The following is a 12,451-nucleotide window of genomic DNA, read 5'->3' as shown; positions in this document are numbered from 1 at the left end:
TTGGCCCAGCTCCGGCAGTTGTGGCCATTTGTGGTGTGAACCAGTGGATGGAGGATCTGTCTGTCTGCTTCTCAGTACTCTGAGAATACTGAGTGGAAGTCTGGGAGTTCCACTATGAAAATTTCACCAATAGCAACTCTCTTATTCCTCTCAAATACCGCTTTTTAAACTAAAGTTCCAAAACTGGAGTTGAGGAGACAAGTGGAAGCTCCCAAACAAACCTGAAAAGAGGAAAACCTCAGAGTAGAATTTTGTCATTGTCAGGCCCTAGCCAAGGACAAGCACCCCCCTCGGGTGCAACTCTTACTTTGTTTCAAGAACCTGACCAAACAAAAGATTTTTTTTTTTTTAAGATTTATTTAAGAGGCAGAGCTGGGGGGGTGGGGAGAGAGGGGAGGCTTTCATCCACTGAATCACTCCCCAGATGGCCACAATGGCCAGAGCTGTGCTGATCTGAAGCCAGGAGCCAGGAGCTGCTTCTGGGTCTCCCATGCAGGTGCAGGAGCCCAAGGATTTGGGCCATCTTCTACTGTTTTCCAAGGCCATAGCAGAGAGCTGGGATCAAGTGCAGCAGAGGGACTCCAACTGGTGCCAGCACTGCAGGTGACAGCTTTACCTGCTATGCCACAGCACTGGCCCCTACAATAGACTCTTAAAATACCAATGAAGCTAATGCCATCCTATAGTTATTGACTAATTTCAACTCCACTTAAATAGATTACATAGATTCTATTTAAATAGACAGTTTCTGGATTGTTTTGTGACTTCCATCTTGTTTTTAAGACTCAGACAATAGTAAGAATGAAATAATTTCTGAGAATTTAAAATAAAATTCAAATAAGGGTATCAGTGAATAAAACAGAAAGCAAACCAAGATATTAAGAACATTTCAGAATTATTAAAGTTCTGAAAGTAATACAAAAACCTGTGTAGTGCTTTATAAATACTATCTTATTTGAGGCTAGCAGTGTTCCCGACTACAGCAGCCAGCAGAGTCTGGCTATCAGCTTACTCATCTTTGCCAAAAAATTCCAACTCAGTCTACAGGAGGATTTTCACATGAGAACACAGCTTCAATTTAGCAGGTGAAGTAAACAGGAAAATAATAGCATTCAATTACAAAAATTTAAATCAACAAATTTAAATAAAATCTTATTAGATGTCATAGCATATTAATTAACTCAAGTCTTAATTATTATTTACTTTTTTGTATTTTTTTAAGATTTTTTAATTTTGTTTATTTGAAAGAGTTACAGAGAGAGGTAGAGACAGAGAGAGAGAGGTCTTCCATTTGATGGTTCATTCCCCAAACGGCCGCAATGGCCAGAGCTGAGCCGACCCAAAGCCAGGAGCCAGGAGCCTCTTCCAGATCTCCCACATGGGTGCAGCAGCCCAAGGACCTGGGCCATCCTCCACTGCCTTCCCAGGCCACATCAGAGCTGGATTGGAAGCGGAGCAGCCAGAAAAGAACCGGCGCACTCAGGACAGGGCCTCGTCCCTATTTTTTTGTAGGTTTTTAAAAAATTTATTTGAAAAGAAGAGAGAGAGTTATCTTCCATTTATTGTTTACTCCTCAAATGCTCACAACAGCCAGGGTTGGGCCAGGCTGCAACCAGGAGCCCGAAACTATTCAGGTCTCCCACATGGGTGGCAAAAACTCAATCATGTGGGCCATCATTTGCTGTCTCCCAGGATACACATCAGAAGGAAATAGGATCAGAAGTGGACCATCCAGGACTCAAACTAGGAACTCTGATATGGGATGCAGGCATCTCAAGCAGCAACATAAGCCACTGCACCAAACACCTGCCTCTTGAACCTTACTTTAAATAGTAAATGTAAGCTATTTTTAAGATCATAGCCATAACTTTGGATCAAGTTATAATATGCTTTTATGCATTTCAAAAAACACTTCTTGGGGCAGGAGTTGCGGCCCAGCAGGTTGTCACTGCCTGCAATGCCAACATCCCACAGGGGAGTGCCAGTTTGAGTCTCAGTGGCTCTGCTTCTGATTTAGCTCCCTGCTAAAGTACAGAGGATGGCCCAAGATTGGGGTCCCTGCCACCCATGTGAGAGATCTAATTGGAGTTTCTGGCTCCTGGCTTTGACCTGGCCCAGTCCTGGTTGTTGTAGCCATTTAGGGAAGATGGAAGATCTCTGATCTCTGTCTCTCCTCTATGTTTCTCTGCCTTTCAAATTTAAAAAAAAAAAAAAAAATCCCAGACTTCTTATAATTAACCACCATGAAATGAAGCTAAAACACGTTCAATACTGAATCACACACTACAAAACTGTTTTAGCATAATTCACAATGAAAAATGTAGGAATGGTTCTTCAGTCATTTCTCATATGGGAAACGTGAATTAAAGCCACAGTGGATTAACACTAAAAGCAGCCACACTGAGCTCAAGGAAATAGATGAAAAACATTGTGGCGGTTAATTTTATGGGCCAACTTGACTCGGCTAAAGGATGCCCAGAGAGCTGACAAAACATTAGTTCTGGGTAGTCTATGAGGGTGTTTCTGGAACACATTAGCATTTGGCCAAGCTGAATGAAGAAGGCTGCCCTCACTGATATAAGTGAACATCATCCAATCTGTTGAGGGCCTGGATGGAGAAAAAAGATAAAGATGGGAGAATTTATTTCTCTCTGAGCTGAAACATCAGCCTTCTCTTGGCCTCAGATTTTGGCATTACTCATTCTTGGGTCTTGGAACTAGGACAAAGACTAACACCATCAGCTTCCCCGGTTCCTGGGCTTTCAAACTTGGCCTGGGACATACACCACTGGTTCCCCTGGTTCTCAGCCTTCAGACTCAGGCTGAAACGATATGATCGGCTCTCCTGGCTCTCCAGATTACAGATGGCAGATCACGGGGCTTCTGGCCTCCACAACCACGTAAGCAATTCCTGTAACAAACATTCCTCCTTTCCCTCACAGTCTCTTTCTCTCTCTCACACACATGGACACACACGCACACACATGTTTACAGGGGGCTTCAAAAAGTTCACAGAATATGCGTACTTTTAATTCCATTTTCCACAAACTTTTGGAAGCCTCATCTTACTTATGAAACCAGTAAGAGATATCTTATTGATTCTGTTTCGCTGGAAAGCTCCATTAGGCAATGGCAAGGAATTGAAGCGACAGGAATAGTCAAATACTGTGGGTAGAAGTATAAGTTGGTATAAACATTTGGGAAAAAAAATCAAGTGGAAGTATCTATAAAAGCTGGATCCTAATCAAACAATTCCATTCCTAGGTCTATGACCTACAGAAACGCATGTATGTGTTCACAAAAGGACATGAACTAGAATATTTCTGACATGGCTAATCATAAAATCTAAAAACTCAGGGGTTGACATTGTGGCATAGAGCGGGCAAAGATGCTGCCTACAATGGCGGCATCCCATACAGGCACTGGTTCAAGTCCTGGCTGCTCTACTTCCTATGCAGCTCCCTGCTAATAGCCCAGAAAAAGCAGCAGAGGATGGCCCAGGTGCTTCTCGCTACCCATGTGGGAGACCTGGAAGAAGCTCCTGACTTTGGCCTGGCCCAGCCCAAGGCATTGTGGCCATCTGGGGGAGTGGACCAGTGGATGGAAGGTTCTCTCTCTCTATATATATATAATTCTTTCAGGTAAAGAAATAAATCTATTAAAAATTCTGAAAACTTAAAACTACCATCAACATACAATACTAGAATAAATTATGTTTTATGCACACTGGAATATTAAATAGTGATGAGCAAGATGAACTACAACTGGTTACAACAATATGGAAGAAGCACATAAATATACTATTGATCAAGCCAGTTACAAAAGAATAAATGCTGTATGATTACAATTATATGAAGCCCAATAATACCCCATGCTTTACTTTTCTTCTAATTTTTTTGGAATGAACCACTCTTCTACTATTTTAATTTATTTTAGGTAGAGAAAGAGACACACAGACAGAATGGAGAAAGAGAGCGCCCATCTTCTGGTTGACTCCCCAGATACCTCCAGTGGCCCCCAGCTGAGGCTGAAGCCAAGAGCCAGAAACTCAATTCACGTTTTCAACCTGGGTGAGCAGGCACCCAATCACTTGAGGGATCACAGCAGCCTCCCTGGGTCTGCATTAGCAGGAAGCTGGAATCAGAAAATGCAGGCACTCTGATGTGGGATATTCGCATCCCAACTAGCATCTTAATCACCAGGCCAAATACCCACCCCAACCCGTGCCTTTAGAAGTCAAGACAGCAGTCACCTGGAAAGGAAATACAAAGCATGCTTCTGAGGTGCTGGCATTCTGCCTCTAAGTAGGAGAGCTGTTTGTAAAACGTCACTGTGTAATTGATCATAATGAAAGGACTAAGAGTCAAAGGGAGCACATAAACAAGTCTAGTACCTGCTAACACTAACCAATAGAATAAATAAAGGGGAGAGTGATCCAACATGGGAAGTGAGATACTCAGCAGACTCATAGAATGGCAGATGTCCTAAATAGCACTCTGGCCTCAGAATCAGTCCTAAAGGCATTCGGATCTGGCTGAAAAGCCCATGAGAGTATTTCAGGCATGGAAAGCCAAGACACTCTGGCAAAAAGATCTCTGTGAGTGAGATCCCAGTGGAAAGAACAGGTCTTCAAAGAAGGAGGTACCTTTCTCTGAAGGGAGGAGAGAACTTCCACTTTGACTATGACCTTGTCTAAACAAGATAATGAGTCGGAGAACTCAGAGGGCTTCCATAGCCTTGGAAACTCATGACTGGAGCATAGGGAGATTACTGATGCCATAGACAGGAGTGTCAATTGGTAAAGTCAACAACAGGAGTCACTGTGCACTTACTCCTCATGTAGGATCTCTGTCCTTAATGTGCTGTACATTGGGATTTAATGCTATAACGAGTACTCAAACAATATATTTCACCTTGTGTTTCTATGGGGGTGCAGACTGTTGAAATCTTTACTTAATGCATACTAAACTGATCTTCTGTAAAAAAAAAAAAAAAAAAAAAGAAATTATCAATTCCCAACTTGACTCTCACTGGGATTAAACATGACAATAGGTCTGATCTGATTTCATCATCATCTAAAAAAATCATCTTTTATGTTTCTGTGTGGGAGCAAACTGTTGAAATCCTTACTTAATGTGTACTAGGCTGATCTTCTGTATGTTAAGATAATTGAAAATGGATCTTGATGTGAATGGAAGGGGAGAGGGAGTGGGAGGGGGGAGGGTTGTGGGTGGGAGGGACAGTATGGGGGGGAAGCCATTGTAATCCATAAGTCGTACTTTGGAAATTCATATTCATTAAATAAAAGTAAAAAAAAAAAAAAAGAAAAGAAAAGAAAAATGACTAGAAAAAAAATGTCACTGTGTATGTGTCAACTAAAAACTTGCAATATATATATAAATATAAAGCATGAATATTTTAATTATAAAGCTAATACCCTATTATGAACATATTTAAAAATACAGAAAGATATATAGTAACAATCAATCATAATCATATAAAGATGCTTTGCAAGAAATAACGACACATCTTATTTTTTCTATCAATTTCATAATTAAAAACATAAAATACAAAAAAAATTAAATTTGAGCTGTTATATTACAGCAAAACACCCCCACATAAACTGTTTTTTTTTTTTTAAAGATTTATTTATTTATTTGAAAGTCAGAGTTACATAGAGAGAGAAGGAGAGGCAGAGAGAGAAAGAGGTCTTCCATCTGCTGGTTCACTCCCCAAATGACCACAACAGCCAGAGCTGAGCAGATCTGAGGCCAGGACCCAGGACCCAGGAGCTTCTTCCTGGTCTCCCATGAAAGTGCAGGGGCCCAAGCACTTGGGCCATCTTCTACTGCTTTCCCAGGCCACAGCAGAGAGCAGGATCGGAAGTGGAACAGCCGGGACTTGAACTGGCCCCCATAAAGGATGCTGGCACTGCGCGCAGCAGCTTTACCCGCTACCCTACAGTGCTGACCCCATAAAATGCTTTTCATAAACAAATTTTATTGACTATAAATAAGCTGTTGCATATATATTCAATTTATTTTAAAAATTATTTTAAAGATTTATTTATTTAGAAAGCAGAATTACACAGAGAGGGGGAAAGACAGATGTTCCCTAAATGGTCACAATGGCTGGGGCTGGGCTGAAGTTAGGAGCTTCTTCTGGGTCTCCTATGTGGATGCAGAGATCCAAGCACTTGGGGCATCCTCCACTGCTTTCCTAGGCCTTTAGCAGGGAGCTGGATTGGAAGTGGAATAGCTAGAACTCAAACCAGTACCCAAATGGAATGCTAATATCTCAGGAGGCAGCTTAACCTGCTGTGCCACAATGCTAGTCTACCCATCATTTACTTTAAAAGCACCTAGCAAGGGATTTCTGAATAGGAGCTACTCTTACGCTAAACATATCTATTGAAATGATACTTTAAAATTCATTTCCTTAGGATAGAGGTGAATTATAGGAGCCATTATTTTCACATTAAAGTTAGTGAAAGATAAAACATTGCTGTAGCTTGAAAGCAGAGGCTTTATAAAAGCAACAAGAGGGCTGGGGAAGAAGCTCCTGGCTCCTGACTTCAGATCAGCACAGCTCCGGCCTTTGTGGCCAACTGGGGAGTGAAACATCGGATGGAAGACCCCCCCTCCCTCTGCTTCTCCTCTCTCTGTGTAACTCTGACTTTCAAATATTAAAAAAAAAAAAGCAACAAGAATACCTCTTCCTCCTCCATCTGAAAGCCCAGGGGCACGGACACTTGATGACCTCTCAGTATCAGACACACGCAGGTAAATTCAGTGAAAAATCTTAGGCAGGAACATCAGGCTGAAACCTACTGCCCGCTTTTCAATCCCCACCTCCATAATGCCCTTACATTCTTGCCCAGGACTGGCAACATCAGTTTCCCATGGGAACTTGTTAATAGTGATTTCAGACCCCACCCCAGACCCACCTACTTAGAAACTCTGGAGGTGAGCGCTGTAACCTGCCCTCCAGGTGATTCTGACGGTCGCTGAAATACGACAGCCACTGGGCTCTGTACTCCCAAATCCAGGCATAGGAAAGAAATGTTACTTTTATTAATCAGGGATTGGCAAAAAAGGTAAGTCACAATTTTTTGTGTTTTTTTTTCCAAATTATTACCATAATGGTTACTTTGCCTATTTGAGGTCTTTATTGATAGATAAATGTTTTCATTTAGATGTGTGATTTACATGACTGCACTTTCAATCAGGCTGTTATTCACACTTTAATAGCTCCCAAATGGTTTCAATACAAGATATGTAGGCACCCAGCCAGCACTGTGGCACAGTGGGTAATGTCCCACCTATCCAGTTCCCTACTAATGCACCTGGGAAAGCAGCTGAAAATAGCCCAAGTCCTTGGGCCCCTGCAGCCACAATGGGAGGCTGGGACGAAGCTCCTGGCTCCAGGCTTCGGCCTGGCCTGGCCCTGACCATTGAGGCCATTTGGGGAGTGAACCAGCAGATGGAAAAAAATCCCCCCTCCTCTTTTTCTGTACCTCTGACTTTCAAACAAAAAAATCTTAAACAAAAAAAAAAAAAAAAAAGAGAGAGAGAGGTATGTAAAGGATGACATTGAAAAAAGGGCTAATCAAGAGTTCCCATCCATCTTGGGGTCCTCATTGCAACATCGAAGGGTAAGCCCCATTCAAGTCCCAGTTGCTGCCTCTCCTGATCCAGCTCCCTGCTAATGTACCTGGGAAGGCAGCAGATGACGGCCCAAATGTTTGGGTTCCTGCCATCCATGTGGGAGCCTAGATGGAGTTGCAGGTTCCTGGCTTCGGCCTGGCCCATATCTGACTGCTGTGGTCATTAAGGGAATGAACCAGCAGGTGGAAGAGCTCTCGCTCTCTGTCTCTGCCTTTCAAACAAAATGGAAATAAATTTAAAAATTTAAAATGTGCTAGCTTTACAAAAATAATATTTTTAGTTACTATAATTAATAAAGAAGGAGGGGGAGAAACTAGGTTAAATGTCAGAATGGAAAATTTAATTTCTCCTGAGTAACAAACACTTGCAAATAAATTACATTGCTAAATTTAATGAAAATACTTAGAAATAGAACTGTTCAACAGTGTTATGGCATGTTTGTGGATACTTTGCTTTTGGATTTGGCAACTCATGAAAATTCTGTTAATCACAAACAAGACAAATTTAAATAAGGAAGTTCAAATAAAACATTCAAAACAGATTTTAGAATCAAATGCTGGCCGGTGCCACGGCTCAATAGGCTAATCTTCCACCTAGCGGTGCCAGCACACCAGGTTCTAGTCCTGGTCGGGGCGCCGGATTCTTTCCCGGTTGCCCCTCTTCCAGGCCAGCTCTCTGCTGTGGCCAGGGAGTGCAGTGGAGGATGGCCCAAGTGCTTGGGCCCTGCACCCCATGGGAGACCAGGAGAAGCACCTGGCTCCTGGCTCCTGCCATCGGATCAGCGTGGTGCGCTGGCCCGCAGTGCGCCGGTCGCAGCACACCAGCCACTGGAGGGTGAACCAACGGCAAAGGAAGACCTTTCTCTCTGTCTCTCTCTCTCTCACTGTCCACTCTGCCTGTCAAAAAAAAAAAAAAAAAAAAAGAATCATGCCAATTGGGAACTAAAAGTATCTTCCTCACTTAGTGCTATGATTAGCTAGTAGCTGTCCCAACAGCAAGCAAGATGGCTAGCGAAGTTGAGCATGCAGCTCACAGACATGGAAAGATTTGGTTCAGTGAGAAGACAATGGTTAATACTGGAAATTGGAGATAAATAGGAAATCGCATTTAAAAAGACGTTTTCATTCCAACAGTATTCTACTGTGCTAACTGAAGCACAAGCTGATTCACCAAGAATGGAGTCTGAAATAAGACCGAAGCAAGACTCCAGACACTCTTTCCTCCAAAAAGAAGAATATTACTTGTCACCCTTTTCATAAATAGTAACTGCTTCTACTTTAAGAACTTAAAAAACAGTGATTATCATGTCACAGCTTTATAGTAATGCAATTTATGTGATCTACTAGAATACAGGATACAAATTTAAAATCCTTTTATTATTGTAGGTCAGGTATAACGTAAGTCTACAATAAGCCACAAACCAGCAAAATTATGTAATCCTGCCCAACCACAATGTATGTTACGAAAGTGTTAACAGGAAGATAAAACATGAGGTAACCACAGGTTTAAAAAAAACACTTTTAAGTTTTTCCCTTATTTTTGTGTCTGGAACTACTTAGAATTTCACTTCTAAAAGGTCACTGTTATTTAATTCAAACATTTAATGTGGGAACAGACTAACAACTATTATTTAAACAGAATGTATCTTAAAAGATAAATACAGGAAAACTACATGTGAGAAAAAGGATCTGACAAAGCTCCTTCAAAAGCCACCTACAGAAATGAAGAGGTCAATAAATAAAACTATTTGTAGAAGAGGAGAGTTGTCTATTTTCAGGTCATTAAGATATTTTTAAATATCCTGAAACCAAACCCAGATTCAAAAGGCAAAGCCAGAACCATTCACAGCGTTCATGAAAATACAATCTCTTACTAAGCCTAGCACAGTAAGAAAGGCCAGACTCACCCTAATATGACCTCATATGCAGTAAGCCTGCCAAAGAATGTTTATAGAAATAGCAACCAAATGTTGCATACACCTATTATTCAAAGTAATATAAAATAAAACAGAAACTTACTAGACATTTTAGGGTTTATATTTGTGAAATAATCCCCTACCACCAAAGAATGCGGGCAAAAGCAGCAGTCTGTTTAATTAAACACAGAACTCTTAAAATATATAAGCATCTACATCTCTTTCAAAAATTTATTTACTTGACAGGCAGAGTTAGAGGAAGGGAGAGACAGAGAGAGAGAGAAAAAGAGATTAACTATCTGCTGGTTCATTCCCCAAATGGCTGTAACAGCTGGAGTTGGGCCAGTCTGAAGCCAGGAGCCAGGAGCTTCATTCAGGTCTCCCACGTGGGTGCAGGAGCCCAAGCACTTGGGCCATCCTCCACCGCTTTCCCAGGCACATCATTAGGGAGCTGGATTTGAAGCAGAGCTGTTGGGAGATGCCAGTGTTACATGCAACAGGTTTACCCACTGCATCACAACACTAGGTCTGGAATCTGGATTCCTTTTTGTTTGTTTGTTTTTAATATTTATTTATTTATTTGAGCAGCAGAATTACAGAGAGAAGAGACAGAAAGGTCTTCCATCCTGTGGTTCACTCCCCAAAAGGCCACAATGGCCAGAGATGATGGATCCAAAGCCAGGAGCCACGAATTTCTTCTGGGGATCCCACATGATTGCAGGGGCCTAAGCACTTGGGCCATCCTCCGCTGCTTTCCCAGGCCATTAGCAGGGAGCTGGTTTGGAAATGAAGCAGCCAGGACTCGAACTGGTAGCCACATGGGATGCCAGTGCCACAGGCAGAGGTTTAGACTACTTTGCCACAGCACCAGCCCCAATCTGCATCCTTAACATTTTAAACACATAAGTTAACTTTCTAATACCGACTCCCTACCTCTTCAGGTTACCAACTCCTTTTAAACTTTATCTCATTCTCGCCAAGAAAAATGAAGTTCTTGTATTTTCTCTCTGCGGAAATGCATTTTCATTGTCCCTATAAGAGACACTTGTAACAGATATTTTTGGTAGAAATTCTAAATTCTTTCTCTTCCTACTGCTTTGCCCACATAAATACTTCCTTTACCCCTGTTTCCAAGCTGTAAAGATCTTTTCAGAAAACATCATAGGGGCCGGCACTGTGGCACAGCGGGTTAAAGCCCTGGCCTTCATCCCCTATGTGTGCTAGTTCAAGTCCCAGCTGCTTCACTTCCAAGCCAGCTCTCTGCCATGGTCTGGGAAAGCAGTAGAAGATGGCCCAAGTGTGTGGGTCTCCCTGTGGGAGACCACAAAGAAGTTCCTGGCCTTGGATCAGCTCAGCTCTGGCTGTTGTGGCCATTTGAAGAGTGAACCAGCGAATATAAGACCTCTCTCTCTGGCTCTACCTCTCTCTGTAACTCTTTCAAATAAATAAAATAAATCTTTAAAAACCAAAAAACATTATAAAATCTAAAACAATTGGTTCTACTCTAAACATATGTCCTCTAACTTCATCTGGGCCTCAGAAACCTGCTGCATAAGCAACGAATGTGCTAACCAAGGAAATCCCTCTGCTGATGCTGAAAGAAGAGTGGAAGATACACAACAGAGCTCTCCTGCCCGAAAGGACGTGAGCAGCTCACCCAAAGCATGCACCTACTCTATACGACCCTGTGGCTTCCCAGGGTACTGCATGTAGCTGCAGGCAGGTGTGGCCTTTCTACATAATATCCAAAGGTACAAGCCATGCAGTAACAGGTGCCTCTCATGACTAAGGAATCCCTCGTATTCACTTACAGATCTGCTAGTCTTTCACCACCACAGATAAAGATGTTGTGAGTTACACTATTTTTACCTCTCATTTTTCTCAATAATGTATATTATATTATATAATATATAATATATAGGCCAATATATTTCACAGCAATAATTCATGGCAAGGATATACCAATACTCAATTGCTTTTTTTTTTTTTTTTTGACAGGCAGAGTGGACAGTGAGAGAGAGAGAGAGAAAGGTCTTCCTTTGCCATTGGTTCACCCTCCAATGGCCGCTGCGGCCGGCGCACCGCGCTGATCCAATGGCAGGAGCCAGGTACTTATCCTGGTCTCCCATGGGGTGCAGGGCCCAAGGACTTGGGCCATGCTCCACTGCACTCCCTGGCCACGGCAGAAAGTTGGCCTGGAAGAGGGGCAACCAGGACAGAATCCGGCACCCCGACCGGGACGAGAATCTGGTGTGCCGGCGCCGTAAGGCGGAAGATTAGCCTAATGAGCCGCGGTGCCGGCCTCAATTGCTTTTAAACCCTCTCTGGTTACAGGCTATACACAATTGCCTTGAGGCTTGCTATATTTTAAGTAATTGTACAACTTTTAAACTTCCAGCTCTTCAACACATGTTCTAAGACAAAGGGTTCAGAAATATTCCTCACTAAGCACCTTAATACTGTTTCAAAAAATACTTTTAAGGGGCCAGTGCTATGATATAGGGGGTAAAGTTGCCACCTGCAGCACTGGCATCCCATATGGGTGCTGGTTCGAGACCTGGCTGCTGCATTTCTGATTCAGTTCTCTGCTATGGCCTGGGAAAGCAGTAGAAGATGGCCCAAGTCCTTGGGCCCCTGCACTCATGTGGAAGACCCAGAAGAAGTGCCTGGCTCCTGGCTCCTGGCTTCGGATTGGCCCAGCTCCAGCCGTTGCAGCCATATGAGGAACGAACCAGCAGATGGAAAATTTCTCTCTCTGCCTCTGCCTCTCAGTAGTTCTGCCTTTCAAATAAATAAATAAATCTAAAAATAAAAAAGTACTTTGATAAAAAGCCTGAGGATGTTCTGTTTCATAAAAGCTCTGAACAGT

General features: G+C 42.4%; 1 protein-coding gene across 27 annotated transcripts in view; it reads right to left on the bottom strand.

The window, feature by feature from the left end:
• The window catches only part of TFDP2 (transcription factor Dp-2), a 192,620-nt gene that overhangs the window by 101,489 nt on the left and 78,680 nt on the right, over positions 1-12,451 (bottom strand). The gene's annotated exons all lie outside the window — the stretch shown is intronic.

Source organism: Oryctolagus cuniculus, chromosome 4 (assembly GCF_964237555.1).
Source record: "Oryctolagus cuniculus chromosome 4, mOryCun1.1, whole genome shotgun sequence".
Taxonomy (NCBI): domain Eukaryota; kingdom Metazoa; phylum Chordata; class Mammalia; order Lagomorpha; family Leporidae; genus Oryctolagus; species Oryctolagus cuniculus.
This window is presented reverse-complemented; position numbering and strand designations above follow the sequence as displayed.